This window comes from Pelophylax lessonae (genome assembly GCF_965119305.1).
Source record: "Pelophylax lessonae genome assembly, chromosome: 1".
NCBI lineage: Eukaryota > Metazoa > Chordata > Amphibia > Anura > Ranidae > Pelophylax > Pelophylax lessonae.
The window spans coordinates 433268600-433284196 of NC_138768.1; the positions used below are offsets into that span (position 1 = coordinate 433268600).

A 15597-nucleotide genomic window follows, 5' to 3' on the forward strand; every position below is an offset into this window, starting at 1 on the left:
GATGAGAATTGTAGTTCCTGAACAACTGTAGGGCCATAGTTTGAGGATCCTTGTACTACCAGGGGTAGGCAACCTTGGCTTTCCAGCTGTTGTAGAACTGCAAGTCCCATAAAGCCCCGTACACACGTACCGATTGTCGGCCGTCGAACGATCGACCGATTGTAGGCTTGTTAGTATGATGCTTCCGACAGCCGACAGCGCGTTTTCGGCCGAACAGAATCTGGTGTGCAGGCATTAAAATTTTTGTTGGCCAACACCAGAACGGCCGATTGTTCGCCAGTCAGTACAGATTTCGGCCGACAGACAGCCGATTAGCAAGACTGGGCATGCTCAGAAAAGAAAAAAAAAAAGACAAGGAAAGTTAACCATCACATGACATCACTTCTGCAGTCGGCGGTTGTTGGCCGTCAAAATTCGTGTGCAGTCTTTTGCAGTTTTCAACAGACACGACAGCCCTGGACAAAAGACGGCCGATCGTTCGGCCGACGATCGGTACGTGTGTACAGGGCTTTAGGCACTGCAAGACTGACAGCCACAGGCATGCCTCCCCAAGGCAGAGGCATGATGGGATTTGTAGTTTCAGCACAGCTGGAGAGCCAAGGTTGCCTACCCCTGTACAAGACCAACATTAGAGGTCTGGAGTGCAGATGCATGTTCCTATGGCCACTGGAAGGAAAAAAGATGCGACAATAGAATTATTATTATCCAATCCCTGCCTACTGTCTATATAACCAGCTTAAACATGTACACAATCACTAGGTTTCAACATGTGCATTTGAATTCATAATTAACTTTCAATATTTAGAAACATAGAAAAGGGACAGCAAAAAAAGACTAAGGCCCCTTTCACACTTATGCGACGCGATTTTACTGCGACTTTGCCGCGATTTTGAAAGCAATGGCTATGGCTCAAAACGCAATCAAATCGTGGCAAAGTAGTGCAGGAACTACTTTGAAGTCGGCGCGACTTCAAAACGCACTGATATGAATGGGGCTCATTGAAAATAATGAAAAACGACTTGTCATGCGATTTTGCGGTCCAAAATCGCGGGACAAGTCGCACTAGTGTGAAAGGGCCTAAGTCCATTGAGTATGCCCATTTTTTGTTTTATTTATTTTTTAACTTTATTGTCTGAGTATTGATCTAGGTTTGTCCCAAGCATGTTTGAAGCCATTTAGGGCGGGTTCACACTGTGCGATGGCACCGCTATGCAAATCATCTGCGATGCCTTTGTGAAACAATCTGTATGGCAGAATTTGTAGGGCTGAATTCACATTGCAATCGAATCAAAGTCGTGCAGGACCCTTTTTATGGTCAGCACCAGAACCAGATCGCATGGGTGTACACACCCATGCGATCAGATTCCAGTCCGAATTGTCAGTTCGCACTGCAATATGCAAACTAATCTGGGGGGGGGGGGGTGTCATTAACTTTGCATTGACATTCCCAGCAGTTTGCATATGACAGTGTGAACTGCCTGTGAGTCGGGTGCGATGCAGGAACTCTCAGTGGATTCGCAGGGTTACCACATCGCACCAGTGTGAACCGGCCCTTACTTTTGAATGTCTCACTACCTCTGCTGGTAGTTGGTATATCTACAATCCGGACATTAAAGCTTTTGCTCAGTCACTTCCTGCGATAGGGTGACAATACTGTGTACCTGTTTTAGTTGTGCTTCTGTGTTGTCACCCTGTTACATGAGCCTTTGATGGAGACCACAAGTGGTTGTTTCAACACACATTTTATACAGACATGGGCCACTGTTGCCATCAGGAATCTCACCCTAAGAAATGCCATGCGATGAGGGTTTAGATTTACTTTATCAAAATAATATTCCAACATGCCCACATAAAATATTATATATTATATTATATATATATATATATATATATATATATATATATATATATATATATATATATATATATATATATATATATATATATATATATATACACACACACATACACACACTTCATCAAAGTTCTTTATACAGGATACACCAAGGAAGAAAATCATTAATTGAAGAAATAAGTGGTCCATGCTAAACTGAGGGAGCGACCTGCTACAATTTAAGGTAATCTGTCACAAAACAAAAGCGCCTGTCTCAAAGTTTTGTGATGAAGGTATCGTTCATGCACCACAAACTAGTTTCAGGGCAGTGACTGGAAGTTTAAAAAGTTTCTATTGGCATCTGGGGACATTTACCCTCTCCATTTGTCCCGGTGACCACGGTCAAGACAGACAGGACGAGATTTACTAAAACTGAAGCACTCAGAATTTGGTGCAGCTGTGTATGGTAGCCAATTGACTTCTAACTTCAGCTTGTTTAATTAGGATTTGACAATAAGCCCCTGTTCACATTGGGCCGATTAGACATGGGATTTGTCAAATCGCATGCCAAATCGGAGCCAATGGCACAGTCTGAATCAGTGCGACACCGACTCTGCGGTGCCGCAGCGATTCCAAAAAGCAGTTCCTGCACTTCTTTGGCGACTCTGGGGGCGATTTCAATAGACATCTAAGCATGAACCCGCAAAGATATCTCTAAAATTGCTCCCGAAGTCAGACTGAAATGCTGGTTTGAAATTGTGCAAGTTCAGCTGATTTCAAACCCGCCCTCAGTGTGAACGAGGGCTTAAACATGGAAGCGGATTTGGTTTATATGCAAAGCTGCACCAGATTTTGCACACTCTAGTTTTAGTAAATCAACCCAAAAGGGACGAGAAATTCACAATTTTATGAATCGCTACACAAAAAGAAAAAAAAGCCGTTAACCATTCCATACTCTTTCCATTCTAAATAAAAAAAGTTTTAGATAGGTGGCAAACATTTACAAAGTTAAACGTCACTACGGTGTAATAAATATGAACTATACAAAAAATAGATGGCTCCTTTATTTGCCTTATGATATATTCCCCTCTGTGACATCTGTATCAACAATAAAGGGCTTTCTTCCAAACGGTTTGTTTCTTCTGGAAAGAAATGTACTCCAGAAAGGAAACGCACAGCTCGAGGCCACACTCCTAAATTGTTTAGGACACAATTTTTGAGGGCACTTGCTGGGTTTTAGTTTTCCTACTTATTTTAACCTTAAATGAACTATAAACAAGCCCCCTCTGGAATTCAAAGGCATGTGCACACACAATTATATACAGTATATTAAAAAAAATATATTAAATAGAACAGCGGAGCGGCCATCTGAAAGAGCCCTAAGACAAATCTTTCCCCTAGTTTGAAGACATGATAACTTTTGGGACTTGAGACCATTGGGATTTTTTTTTTACCAAGAAATATGCAGCAGAATACAAATTGGCCTAAAATTAAGACATTTTTGTTATTGGGAATGTTATATAGCAAAAATAGCTGGGTACAGTGTCACACAACCGTCAGTTAGGCAACGCAGTGCTGTATCGCAAAAAATTGCCTGGTCATTGGTGGGGGGGATCCTTCTGGTCCAGAAGTGGTTAAATAAGGTCCTATTACCCATACATGCAGTCACACACACTCACTTACACATACCCAGAGTCGTATACAGTCACTCAAGTGTTACTAAACCACAACAGTAAAAGCATTGTGTATAAGCAGTAAAGCATGCTTGTTACACTCACTGTGGAACCTAAGGGGTTAATCCTCTACATTGTGTAAAAAGGCTGTTTGATTCTGTCTTCTCTGATCCTCCCCTTCTTTTACTGTCCTCCAATCCATCTGCTAATAGAACAGAGCCTTTGGACACTCTGCACATGCTCAATTTGGTGTGTATTGCTAGAGTTTTTTTTTCTGGGGGGTTGCATGTATGCGATCGGCACATGGCCGGCTGAATCAGCACTGCCCGGACAAGAAGTCAGTCTGAAAACTACAAGCTTTAACCAGTGCTCAGCTGGCCACTGACAGAAGTCACAAGACTGCTATATACTGCTGAGAAAAAAGGCTTTTAGAAGTCTATAGTTACTAATTCATTTGCATTTCCATGTTCTGTGTACTGTGGGAGACCAGATATAGTTATGCAGGGTCTGGGTTTACTAACACTATAAATATGTGCATGTATGGGTAAGTGATTGTGTACATGTATGGTTAACCATGCATGTACACAATAACCTTTTAGTAAATCATGCATTAGGGACATTCATCTCTTAATGCGCAGAAGAGCATCTGCTGAGTGAGTAAATGAGGAGCCGACCCCAATGATGGGGGGGGGGGGGGGGAACACACACACAAACACAAACTTTATTTCTTCAGGTTACCCTTGCACATGGAAGCACTCATGTGTTTAGTACATGCTGAGCAGCCAAATCAAGCCCTGGTGTCCGCTCTTTTAAAGGGGGGAGGGGGAGAGAAATGTAAATCCTGCTGCAGGTCTAAGGGTCCATTCACACTAGCGTGACTTGTCAGGCGACAAGTCAAGTCGTAGTCGCCTGACAAGTCACGGTCGGTCACCTGCCATTGATTAGTACAGGACCCGTTCTAATAGGAGTGACACAAGTCGCTCCGACTTAGAAAAAGGGTCCTGTACTACTTTGGGGCGACCTGGAGGAGACTTGCATTGACTTCAATTATATGAAGTCCGTGCAAGTTGCGCCGAGGTCGCAGTGCACTTCACAGGTCGCCCCAGCAAGTCGTGTCGCCCCTGTCTGAATGTAAAAAAAAACCCAAACAAACAAAAAAAAAAAAAAGAGAACCACAGCTTCCCGGCGCCCAGAACTGCAAATCCCGAGCAGCTAGCGATACGATTTTCGCATTCCCTGATACATAACATTTTTTTTTTTTTTTACAAGACCGTATAAACATAAATAGGCGCTTTCCCTTTATGGTAGGTTGCCCTTTAACCCCTTTTACTGCCAGAACAGGTTTTGCTTTTTTGCAGATGTCTTAAAAGACCTGAAGATTAGTTAAATCCCCCAAACCCTGAAGAATAAATAATGGCAGATACAAATTTATTGCATTGGTGTGAATGAGGCCTTAATATTTTCATTAATATGCAATTTAAAAAAAGGTACACCAGCGCTATCCACAAAAATCATACCCAGGGGAAAGCACGACCACAGTGGTCCCTACAGTAGTTGAGTGTGTTGAAAATGATCAAGACCTTTCCAATTTCTGTGGATTTTCAGCTCCCACCACATCACCATTCCCTGCTTTAGCTGCAGCTTACACAGGTACTATAATCTACAATGCTGCAGCTCACACCACCCACCAATAGAAACTGAATTGGTAAAGAATTTATTTCACATTGTGTCTGTTCTTCTATAAAATGTATTTTCATCAATAAATCCGTATACAAATGGTCATATTGAATCTCAGATATTTTTGCACAACATTGGTCTTGTTAACTTTTTCTGCATGTTTGTTTTCAGACAAGATAAGATTACTGGCACCAGAACAGAAGCAGTAAGGTGTGGTAAGTAAGGAGTTGTAAAGGCAGAGGGTTTTATTTTATTGCATTCTTTGCAATAAAATAAAATGCCTTCTGTGTGCAGCCGCCCCTATCGCCCCCCCCCCCCCCCCCCAATACTTACCTGAGCCCATCTATCCAGCGATGTCCACGAGTGCCTCCGCCGTCCGGGACTCTCCCTCCTGATTGGCTGAGACACAGCAGCGGTGCCATTGGTTAAATGACAGACAGTGGGAGCCAATCGGGAGAGAGAGGAGGGGGGGGGGCAGGGCTGAACGCCAGCTCTGTGTCTGAATGGACACACGAAGCTGCAGCTCAGCTCGGGTGCCCCCATAGCAAGGTGCTACAAATAGGGTTCCTCTATTTAGTGGGATTGTAAGGGGCAATTTTAAGCTTACCAATTATAACATTGAGTATGAATACAATTGTAAAAGTAATTCTAATATTTTATTTAAACCACATGTTAAAAAGTAGCCCCCACTTAAAGAGGAAGTGAACCCTCTTCTGCAAGTTGTACCTATAGGTAAGCCTATGATAAGGCTTACCTATAGGTACTGTAAATATCTCCTAAACATGTACCGTTTAGGAGACATTTACCTTAAATGCAGCCAGTGACATTACTGGCGCATGCGCTCTGAAGGAACGGCCGCTGGTGCCGTTTCTTCAGAGCCCCGTGCAGTGACCGTCGGCTCCGCGCGCATGCGCGGGAGTGACGTAATCGCGGGTCCAGCCAATCAGATGGCCGGATGCCATGAACCCGGAAGAAGGGTGACAAAACATGTCACCCATGGGAGAGTTGAGAGGTCGGCGCTTCGATATTAGGCAAGTATTTCATAATGAGCTAGTATGCGATGCATACTAGCTCATTATGTGTTTGTCTTTCAGGTATACTTTAAAAAAAAAAATTGAGGTTTACAACCTCTAACAAGAAATGGGGTTTGCCTCACAAATCATTTAAAAACATATACATATGAGGTCCTATTTAAAGGAACAAAATGGATACTAGATAAGTTGAATGATAAAAGTATTTAATACAAGGTGAGACAGTAAAAGAAAGTCCCCTCCATCGCTCCCAGAAAAACATAAGTAGCCAGAATACTTACAAACCAAATTGTTTGTATCCATGTGTGGAAGTTCCAATAAGAAAAACTTCCCGAATTGGGTCCCTATAGGGCTCAGTCCTAGCTGAATTCACAGCTCTTGCCTCCCTGTGTCCATCAAGCAATGCAGATGAGATCGCGTCTCCTCGAGGCCCCCGGCGTCTTCCTCTAAATACAGCGAATGCGCAAGATGGCGCATTTACGTTACTGCCAACCGCTGATTGCGCCAGTGCAATCACGTAGGAGACTACATAGCAGATTACATATTACCGGGCCATCTGTTAAGATTGACCAATGTCAATTCAAGATTTTTTTTTAATTCCCTCATGTCCATTTGAAAACCTGAGTATTACCCTAGTGGGATTTTCCGTTGTGTTTGGTTTGCTTTTGTGTACCTTTGTTATTTTATTTAATAGGAAATCTGGTCTTTCCCATAACTCAGACTCAACGCCTTCTTGAGACTAGACTTTGTGTATCCTCTTACCAACAGTCTTTTAGTGAGTTCATCTGCCGCCTTTTTTTGAAAGTCCTCAGTTGTGCAATAGCATTTAATTCGCAGAAATTGGCTAAAGGGGATAGATTTTTTTAAAGACTTCAGATGAAAGCTCTTAGCATGCAGCAGTGTATTACCTGCTGTCTCTTTTCTAAATAGTTTGCTACTTAATCGTCCTATCTCATCTTTACAGATACTCAGATCAAGTAAAAATTCATTGGTTATTGATCGTGTGTCATGGTGAAAAAAAAAAAAAAAAAAAAGTAATATTTTGATTCATTTTTTGAAGACATTCCTTTAACCATTTTCCATTCCAGACAAACAAAATATAGTCTTTGTATCTTTGCCACATAGTGATGTGGCTAGTATACAGACAGATCATAATTTGATCGAAAGCTTTGTTCCCACCCTCCCAGGTAAAGGTTGGCGTAGGACAGGGCACAGCAAGTCCCCATCGCTACGCCAAGCACCTTGAGGTAATGGGAGCCTTGAAACTTAAAAACGTTGTGATATAGGATATATGCCAACATTTGTAGTATGAACTCATTCAAATTTCCATTTGTGCATTCGACGTTGGCATAGGGCATGTCTAACCGCGGCAAGTCCCGTCATGTGGTATGCAGTTATAAAGTGACTCCACATCAACCGTGACTATAAAAAATGCTGTCTCTGGAATTTCCATGTTGTCCAACATTTGCTAGAGGTGTATGGTGTCTTTGGTATAGGATGCTAAACTTATAATGTGTGGTGTTAAGTGTGCATCAATCACTTGGCTTATCCCTTCCGAAATACAACCTTTTCCAGAGACAATAGGCATCCCCGGAGGGTTGGCCATGTCTTTGGGGAGTGCGTAGAACGTGGGTATTACGGGGCGGTTTTGTTTGTATATATTCCCACAATTCAGGGGAAATAATCCCTTCTTTTACTGCAATATCTACCATGTTGGAATATTCCTGATTTTATACATCAATCATAACTGACGGAATTTTACAATAACATTGGTTGTTTTTGGAACTTTTAGACACATATTTACATACATTTAGTTGTCCATTAGAACAATGTTATCAGACGGTTTAATGATTTTTTATGGCTGTTTGAGGGATTTGAGAGCTAAACTTTGTTTTGGGTTTAAGTTGTCTATCCTGGAATTGGTTTGTAGTGACTATTTCTTTTGTTACGTGTTTAAAAAATAAGGCTATGATAGGAATTTGACTAAGGGTGGAAATCTGTGTGATTTCTTACCAAATTTTCTAATAGGGAGTTTTTGTGTTTCTTCATCACTGTCCTCCTCTGAACTATCTACATCCATAAGGTCAGTGGAATCACTGAACCCACTTTCCTGCAGAAGCAGGTTTAGATCCCGAATTGCTCTAAACACTGCTGCTGTGAGATTTGGTTCAATTTCATCTTTTAATTTGTTTAATGTGCATGCTTTTTAAATAATAGGTACCTTGCAAAAATGTTTATATCATTTATGGTCTCAAATTTATCAGTCCCCCTATTTGGACGGAAAGATAGTCCCAATAATAACACCGGTCTTATCCTCGGTAAGTCGATGGGAGGAGAGATGGATTATGGTCAATCCCCCCTCCTCCATCATTCACACCACAAAAGGATCCATCCCCTTGTGTGATTTCTGTGATTGAACAACTTCTCTAAAAAAAACCTTTAGTTACTTGTGTTGTAGGGTCTGTTTCTTTTTTCTTTGTGTGTGTTTTATTCGCGCCCCCCCCTTCTCTCCCTATTCATCCAGGTTGGGAATCTGGATACCCGCTGCTTTTTTTCCTGTGTCGGTGACAGTCTCCCTCTTCTTCATTGTTGCTGTTCGATTCTGGGGAGGGGGCTCCAGTGTAGTTTCCTACATGATCACACTATGCAGCTTGCACAGGCGCGATCAGTGTGGGGGGGGGGGGTGCGGATCGGCAGTGACGAAACCACGCCAAGCTCCATCTCGTGCATGCTCGGTATTTAGAGGAAGACGCCGGGGGTCTCGAGGAGACGCAATCTCGTCTGCCTCGCTTGAGGGACACAGGGAGGCAGGAGCTGCAACTTCAGCTAGGCCTGGGCCCTATAGGGAGCCAATTCGGGAATTCACAGAATGGCAGATCCAAAGATTCTCATCTTACATCAAAAAGCGCAAGACACTACTGTCTATGCTAAATCTTTTTTAGAGAATCACAAGAGATTCTCATAGCAACCACTTCCATGCAACTAGCTTTCAGCGTTACCGATGCGGGGGCTGAAGAAAATTTAAAAATTCCTTCCACCTACATAAATCGAGGTGGATAGAAGAAGAAATCCTTCCGTCAGACATATTCTGACAGCCTGGATTCTCTGATGTCAGAATACACTGATCAGTGGCTGCAGCTGCTGATCGAGAACATTTTTCCAACAAGTCTGTTCTAATGTTTGACTTCTGTCAAGAGGGAGCAGCCACACACAGATCTATATTTTGATCCATCTATGTTCATTTTAAGGAATTCAACTATCCTCTGCATTTATAGCTACATATATAGCAGTTGTGGTTGAATAAAGACAATAGTCCATCCAGTTCAACATGTGTAGGCGTGTGTGGCCGTAATCATCTCTCATACCCCTTAATGTTCTGATCCTTGAGATGTACGTCCAAGAGTCTTTTGAAGGTAGCCATACTTCCCGCAGTAACTACCTTTTGTGGTAGAAAACTCCACAATCTTGAAGCCCCAATAGTAAAGAACTCCCTGCGTTGCCTGAGGTTAAAACGCTTCTCCTCTAATCACATTGTATGGCCTTGTGTCCTCATGCAATCCTTGCAACTGAACCCGACTGGCTACTAGGGGATGAAACTGCTCTGATAAAAAGACAAATAAAATCAATGGAAATGGTTTCAAGTCTGTATTATAAAATGCCAAATAAAATGCCAACCATAAAAGGGCTTCGAAAAAAACGAACATAAACAGGCAAGTTCTCGTGGCCACTGAGAAAGGCCTAAAAGCAAGCCACTGTAAAAAAGGGTTCCTCCAGAGGTTCTTAGGGATTTCTTGAGCTGTGGCTGCAAACTGATGGGGTCTGAATAGTTTTAGGTCCATCGCCACTTGGCAGAACCAGCAGCATCAATTATCTTTTTAGCTATTAGGCCCCATTCACACCTGAGCATTTTGTAGCTCCAAAAATGCTCAATATCCCAAATCCCAGCTTTCATTTTGTACCTGTTCACAAATTAGTATAGTGTTGCTTGAAGCTTGTCGCTCAAACAAAAAATAAAAAGAAGTACATGAGCTCTTTTTTAGCCACAAGTTTCAAGCGTTTTTGACCTCCAAAAGACTTCAATGGGAATACCTGAAAAGGGTGCAAAAGTACTTGTATCACTTTATTTTCCATAGTAACTAGATTTCCATTGGCTAAAAATATTTAAAACAAAAAAAAAAAAAAAAAAAACAACACACAAGCAAAAAATGCCTGCAATAATGCTTAAACACCTATACAAACGCTCAAAAGAAAGCTTGAAAAAAAAAATGTCCAGACACTCAGCTCAAGTAGGAATGCAGCTTCAGTTAACATTCTGACCACCAATGTAAGGATGGGCATTCGTCCCACTGACCACTAATGTAAGGGGGCAATATTCCCAATGAGACCCGATTATTCTGAAAAGGATTTCAATTGATCCTCTTGGTAAAAAGGTCAAGAAAGGTTTAAGTAACAAATTAAATTCTTTGCAAGAAAACGAAACAGGAAGAGTTTATTTTCAACTTAAAAACTAATATGAATTCACACATTAAAAGCCACAGAAGAAGAACACGCACACTATAACACTAGAACAATTAACCACTTTAGCCCCGGAAGATTTGGCTTCTCAATGCCCAGGCTACTGTTTTTCAACTTGGCACTGCGAAATTGTAACTGACAATTGCACGGTCATGCAATGCTGTACCCAAACAAAATGTACATCCTTTTTTCCCCACAAACAGAGCTTTCTTTTGGTGGCAGTTGATCACCTCTGAGCTTTTTATTTTTTGCAATATTAATAAAAAGAATCTTGCAAAAAAAATTGACTTTTTCTACTTTGACAGTTAAAAAAATATCCAATCTATTCAATTTTGTCTCATATATATATATATATATATGCCAAAATGTATCTAGCTGCATGTCTTTGACAAAAAAATTCTCAATGGAGCGTATTTTTATCCACATTAAGACCGGAAAATTTTACCCCCTTCTTGACCAGGCCATATTTTGTGATTCGGCACTGCGTTACTTTAACGGACAATTGCGCAGTTGTGCGACGCTGTACCCAAATGAAATTTACGTCCTTTTTTTTCCCCCAAATAGAGCTTTCTTTTGGTGGTATTTGATCACCTGTGCAATTTTTGAAAGAAAACAATAAACAATATTTTTCACATTCTGATATAGAACATTCCCTCCCTCCCCCCCCCCCCCCCCCAAAAAAAAAAAAAAAAAAAAACTACGGGAAAGATGTCATTTTTATTGTTTTTTTTTTTTTTTTTTTACTAGTAATGGCGGCGATCTGCGATTTTTTGCGGGACTGCGACATTGCGGCGGACAGATCGGACCCCTAACTGACATTGACACTTTTGGTGGGACCAGTGACATTACTATAGTAATCAGTGCTATAAATATGCACTGTTACTGTAATAATGACACTGGCAGGGAAGGGGGTAACATTGTTGGTGATCAACGGGTTAAATGTATGCCTCATGCTTACTGACGTGTGTGGGGTAGGGGGTTCTGTGACAGAGACAGAGATTGCAGGTTCAGCTATGCTAAATCCTGCGATCTGTCACTGTCAGTCACAGAGAAGATCCGCCTGCTTTGTTTACACAAGCGGACGGATTTTCTCACTCTTTCCCCGACGATCGAGGAAGAGAGACGGTGATCACCGCCTCTCCTGCTCCGGCCCGACTCCCGCTGTGTGCGCCGCAGAGGAAGCTAGGCATCCAGCGACGTAGACCTAGACACAGGGCTGCCACTATGCCGCAGTAGCAGCACAGTGAGCAGTCCTTAAGGAGGATTGTAAAGTCTTTTTTTTTTTATTATATAGCATGTTTCGGGGTTAAGAAAAAGTGGATTTACACATGTAGGAGCGAAGTGTCAGAATAGACTTGAGAAGGAGGTGGTTGATACAAAGAATGCATTAAGATAAAAAAAAAAAAAAAAAACCTTCTGCCTTTACAATCTCTTTAAAGCAGAACTAAACTCACCGATTAACTTTGCCAAAACAGTTACATTTCAAGGCATGCCTCTAGTGATAACAATCCTTAGGCTCGGTTCAAACTGCTGCAACGGCCAAGCCGTAAGACTTTGCCCTGCAACTCCCTTCTGAATTGATCTGACTTGGATGCTATTTAGAAGCATGAACAAGGCCTGAAATCACACCCAAGTCAGAACAAGGTAGTGCAGGAATCTTCTGTAAAGTGGAGTGACTTGTGTAGCATCAGTTAAGACAAATTAATTTCACAGGTCATGTGACTTGGGGTTTGACAAGGCAGATCCCACGTCGCAGCAGTGTGATACAAGCCTAAGTATGCTTATGTCAACTCTAACTTTACTTTCAAGCCCTCAAATGGCCGGTGATATAGCTGATCACACGTGCAGCACCATTGCAACTGCAGATCTAAAACAGAGGTTAAGATTGCAGCTTCCTTGGCTGAAAAGGATAGGAGGGCAAAGTCCTGCTTAGTTTGTGCAGGATCCAACAAGAATTCTCAAAAGCAGTTGTGTCACCTTCTAAAAAAAAAAAAAAATCATCAGCTCCCAAGAATAAAATGTTACATTTTGATAAAAGTTCCCAGTGAGGAAATGCATCTTTTCTAATTTTTATAAAAAGGAAAAGAAAACAGATTTTTGGCTGCTTTCTGAAGTGGACATTAGAAAATCCATTAAAGAAAAAGAATTCCATCTTTCCACAGACTTTACTGGCCCAAACAAACCATGTCCCTCACTAACCCGTGAGGCCGCTAGATGTACAGTATATAAATAGCAGAGGATCCATACAGCATACCGCACTGCGTGTTCCAGGTGCGAGCCAAGACTTCCTGTCTCATACCCGGAATCCAGAAGAGTCTACCGCACTGGTGGCTCAGCCACTCCGAGCAAGCACTGTATTCTAGCAATAAATACAAAGCTTCCGCTAACTGGCCGAGTCAGAGAGGTGGGCTGATGTCACAACCTGCAACTCAGCAAATCCGAAGATGCTTTGTATTTATTGCTAGAATACATTGCTTGCTCTAAGCGGCTGAGTGCTGCGGTGGTAGACTCTTCTAGGTTCCTCTAGGTGTGAGACAGGAAGTCTCAGCTTAAACAGGAAACAGTGCGGTATGCTGTATGTAGCCTCAGCTACATACAGTTTATACCGCACATCCAGCAACTTCACAGGTTAGTGAGGGACATAGTTCTTATGTAAAGTCTCTGGAAAGATGGAAGACTTCTTTAAGATCAGTTTAAAATGCGCAGCCATTTCCAGTACAATGTGCTCTCTCTAGGTTTCACTAGTCACAGGAAGTGGATGTCCCACTATTTCTAAAAAACAGCTTGCCATATCCACCTAAAACTCATTGGGGGACTTTTATCAATCCTGTTGCATCCATTGCATCAAATAATGCTATTTCAGAGTTTTTCACATAGACAAACCAAGCATATTGTCACACACTAATGCACTATTTTAAAGAAGTGATTAAGATATTTTAACAATTGCATCTGAAAGGCAACAATTTTGAGGCCCAAAAATAACTTACTAAAATTGCAAATCCTATGCTGAAATTGAGCTAAAGAACAGGCAGTAAACAGCCACGTTGCAGAATAAAGTAAAGCAGCACAATAAGGAATGCTTTGTGACTGAAGGACACATAAGGTTTTCTTACAGTAGTTTGTTCCCAGCCATCTGTTGCAAAGCCAGAATGACCGTGTTACTTTTCGCAGCTTTAGTCACAAATATATATTTGTTCCCACCTCCCAGTATGGGAAACCCATCACGGAAATTCAACACAAGCATTTGGTGTAACTGCAACTATAGAAAAGGGGACTGGAAATTAGGAAGAGATTCTTTTTCCAAACAAGAATTATATGAAACTAACTGCTCACAACCAAGCAAAATGAAAATATTAGTTTTGCCACAGATGCCCAATAAAAAGGCATAGAAAATATCACTGACTACACGTGCCCCAGTGATCAGTACATTGTGACAACTGTGCATCTGCACATTTCATGCTTTAATTCTGTGTATTAATCTGTCCTCACCAATTTCAGGGTGGTCAAGTTGTCATGGATTACTAATTCTTATGCAAGGTAGAATACATCAACAAGATCCAACAGTGACTTCGTACACGCGTCGAAAATCGGCAGGGAATTTTTGCCCGACGTCCGATCTGCCGATTTTCGGCTTGTTAGTATGATGCTTCCCGACAACCGACTCAGACTTTTCGGCCGAAAAAAATCTGGTGTGCAGACTATAAAATTTTTTGTTGGCTGTCAACACAACGGCCGATTTTCGTGCAGGCAGTACAGATTTCGACAGGGAAAAATCTAATGAGCAAGTCTGGGCATGCTCAGTGAAGAAAGAACACAAAGAAAGCAATCCAACACATGACATCACTTCTGAAGTAGAATTTTGTCGGGCGAGAAAATTCGTGTGCAGTCTAGGCACATTCCAACCAACAAAACACCACTCTGGACAAAAGACGGACGATCAGTCGGCCGATAATCGTTGCGCGTGTACTAGGCTTAAGGGTCTTTTCACACAGGCGCTCTGTATGTCCATATTCCATCCCATTTTTTTGCGGATAAAAAAAACTGACAATGTATGTCAATGGGATTGCAGATGACCATCCGCTGACATTCGATTTGCGTCCTTTCCGATCAGTTCAGTTTTTTTGAACAGAAAAGAACCCTATTTTTCTTCCGTTTAAAAAAAACGGAACGGGCGCAAAAATCCGTTTTTGCGCCCGTTCCGTTTTTTTAAACGGAAGCGGTGTCATCCGCAATCCCATTGACATGCATTATCATCCGCAAATGGATGGGATGATAGACATACGGACCAGATGATACAAGTGTCATCCGTGTCCGTAAAAAAAAAAAAAAAAAAAGTGCTGAAGTGGATCAAAAAAACGGTCCGCCCCGTGTGAAAGGACCCCAACTCCACTTTTGTTAAGAAAAAAAAAACAAACGATTCCCTCTAGGTCAGGGATCTCAAAACGACGGCCCTCCAGTTGTTCAGGAACTACAATTCCCATCATGCCTAGTCATATCTGTGAATGTCAGAGTTTTACAATGCCTCATGGGAAATGTAGTTCCAAAACATCTGGAGGGCCGTAGTTTGGAGAACCCCAGTCTAGGTGATCAACGTACGTTGCGAGGATTTCAGCAAGCATTGTTGCAGATTTCTACTCTGAAGATATAACTGTTTGAGCATGTCATTTGAAAACAGATTCTAAATGAGGGCCGGGGTTTATTATAATCATCTAGTGCAATTTTAAATGCTTCCGTTTATAAAAAAAAGAAGAAGAAGGAAGGACACAGTGTCTGCATCTCTATAGAACTATTTAACCCTTAGGGAGTATCTCAGCAAAAATGACATTTCTGTTGCAGGGGGTACCTAGAAATCTAATCTCAGGGCAGA

At 41.7% G+C, this 15597-nt stretch overlaps 1 protein-coding gene across 1 annotated transcript in view; it reads right to left on the reverse strand.

The window, feature by feature from the left end:
• Window positions 1–15597, reverse strand: part of UGCG (UDP-glucose ceramide glucosyltransferase) — a 73607-nt gene that overhangs the window by 39458 nt on the left and 18552 nt on the right. The gene's annotated exons all lie outside the window — the stretch shown is intronic.